Source organism: Pseudophryne corroboree, chromosome 12, assembly GCF_028390025.1.
Source record: "Pseudophryne corroboree isolate aPseCor3 chromosome 12, aPseCor3.hap2, whole genome shotgun sequence".
In the NCBI taxonomy this organism is placed as follows: Eukaryota; Metazoa; Chordata; class Amphibia; order Anura; family Myobatrachidae; genus Pseudophryne; species Pseudophryne corroboree.
In genome coordinates, this window is record NC_086455.1 from 90,776,767 (window position 1) to 90,779,802 (window position 3,036).

Sequence of the window (3,036 nt, forward strand, 5' to 3'; positions counted from 1 at the left end):
CTGAGATTCAGACTTATCTAACCTCCTGTTTATAAGATGCATACTGTCACGTATTTCTTTCACCCATGCAGGCTCTTGGTGTTCCGGCAGCGCCACAACATTACAACTCTGTGTCCCTAAAATGCCTTCCTCCGGGAAGGAACTCCCTGCCTCAGACATGCCTTACACGTGTACAGCACACACTCACAGACACACTGGGACTTATAAGGGGACAGACCCACAGCAAAATCTGTCAGAGGGACACAGTATAGGAGCAGCCAGTCCACAACCCCAGCGCCAGTATGTAATGTCTGTGAACACAGAATGCCCACAGACAACAGCGCTTTTACATAGTAATTCACACTAGTAATGTACCACCAAACGCTTTGTGCCCCCCTTATTTGCACACTGTACTTGTTGCCAGAAGTGGAGGTAAGGACCAGCGTTGTCTCTGCACCTGAGAAGAGGAAATGGCGCTGAGCAGTGTGCTGGCTGCCTGAGGAAGAAGCTCCGCCCCTGCAAATGGTGCATTTTTTACTCAGCAAGGTCTGTTAGTATTTATACTGGTGGGGGTAGGGCTGTGCCAGCGGCATCTTCTGCCCCCTTCGCATCAGTTTAAGGTAATATTTTGCTGCCCGGTGTGCCCCCCCCCCCATGCCCTGCAGTGCTCTGTGTGTGTGGGCAGCAATGGCGCGCTGCGCTCCAGCCAGCTGCGCCGTACCTCAGCCGTCACTTTAGTTGCTAGAAGATCTATCTTCTCATACTCACCTGTCTTCAGACTTCTGGCTCTGCGAGGGGGGTGACGGCGTGCTGTGGGAGTGAGCATCTAGGCACAGCTAGCGTTCAGTTCCCTTCAGGCGCTAATGGTGTCCTGTCAGCCAGAAGCAGAGCCATGAAACTCTTCAGGAAGTTGGTTCTGCTTCTGCCCCCTCAGTCCCACGAAGCAGGGAGTCTGTTGCCAGCAGTTCTCCCTGAAAATAAAAAACCTAACATAAGTCTTTTTAAGAGAAACTCAGTAGAGCTCCTCAGAGTGCATCCAGTCTTCTGGGCACATTTCTAAAACTGAAGTCTGGAGGAGGGGCATAGAGGGAGGAGCCAGTTCACACCCATTGAAAAGTCTTAAGAGTGCCCATGGCTCCTGCGGAACCGTCTATACCCCATGGTCAATAAGTGGACCCCAGCATCCTCTAGGACGTACGAGAAAAATAGATGTTCAGTCTTATTTTCTGCTTTATTACCTGCTAGGCTTCCTCTTTGGCCCCAGATCTTATCAATAAAAGTTTGGGCCCTGGATACCCAAATAAGAGAGACTAAGCCATAGCAGTAGCCAGATGGTGAAAGAGCTGGGGACCGCAGGGTAACATTCGGTGGGTTAGTGCACCCCTCAGACTGCTTAGTAATTAGTAACCCGGCCTAGTAATTCTATAATTGGTCTTTATTTTGTCCTACTTGGTGTATTTTGTGGGGGATGTGTTTCCCACTTTTACTGCCACATTTGTCCTACTGGTAGCACAGACTTCTTAATGATTGTGCTCAATTCACGAAAAAATATAGAATACTTGTAATGGGCTTAAATGTATAGAAACCTTTAGGATATACAATGGGATAATAGCAAGTCATTAAATTGAAGATACTTTCACCTATTTGTCCGCTAGACGTAGCCTTTTATGTATCAACATAAGATATATCCAATGTTATGGAAAATGATTTACTGTCTGCACTAAATAGGACACTACAAATAGAGTGCAATGGCCCAGATTCAGAGATGGAGGCAATGGGGATTTTGTATGCAGTGGAGCGTTTTCTTTTCCATTATGCATGTGTATATGTCGCACTCGCCATGTGCTGCAATGGTCTGGCATCAGTGGTCACAGTGAGGATTTATTCAGAAAGTGATCGACAGTCAGGGATCGTTTATTGGAGGTACCTGGAGAGTGGCGACTCACACAAAGTCCTGTTGTGACTGTTTTGGGGACATGCGACAGCATGTGACTGTGATCCTGTAGGCAGTTACAATGGAATGTAGTCAGAAACCCGGCGGTCAGAATACCGACGCCAGGATCCTGACTGCCAGAATGCCAGCAGCGCAGCCACAGCTATTACCACTCCTGGGTGTCCACGACGGGATCCGGTCTGAAGATCGACAGTGCCTAGGTCGACAATGTTTAGGTCGACCACTATAGGTTGACAGTCACTAGGTCGACATGGATGGAAGGTCGACAGGGTTTCTAGGTCGACATGTGCTAGGTCGACAGGTCTAAAGGTCGACATGAGTTTTTCACATTTTTTTGGGGGGGGGGATTTTTTCATACTTAACGATCCATGTGGACTACGATTGGAACGGTAAAGTGTGCCGAGCGAAGCGGTAGCGGAGCGAAGGCACCATGCCCGAAGCATGGCGAGCGAAGCGAGCCATGCGAGGGGACGCGGTGCACTAATTTGGGGTCCCGGTCACTTTACGAAGAAAACGACACAATAAAAAAATAAATCCTCATGTCGACCTTTAGACCTGTCGACCTAGCACATGTCGACCTAGAAACCCTGTCGACCTTCCATCCATGTCGACCTAGTGACTGTCGACCTATAGTGGTCGACCTAAACATTGTCGACCTAGGCACTGTCGATAAAACGAACCACACCCGTCCACGACACCCATGGAGTGGGAATAGAACCTGTGACGAGCCCCCCTGCTGGCATTCTGGCGGTCGGGATCCCGGCGGCTGAGTCATTTGTATTCTGACCGCTGGGATCCCGATCCCGTACCCAACCCGTTACAATGGCTACTTCCAGCGGTCAAGCTGCACAACCATAGGGTTTTTCAGAAGGTCGATGTTTGACTGATGTCAATGGTTGTGTCTTGGTACGCAAGCGCCGGTTCACAGACACCGCCAGTTGGTGCCTTAATATAAATCCCGGCGGTTGCGTCATTTGTATATTTTCACCAACTGCTGTGTACAAATTGGCAGCTGTGGTGGCATTAGTGCATTAGGTAATTACGGTTGTACCAGTTTGGTTATATGCTGAGCAATTACTTCAATAACGCAATAACGGTACCAA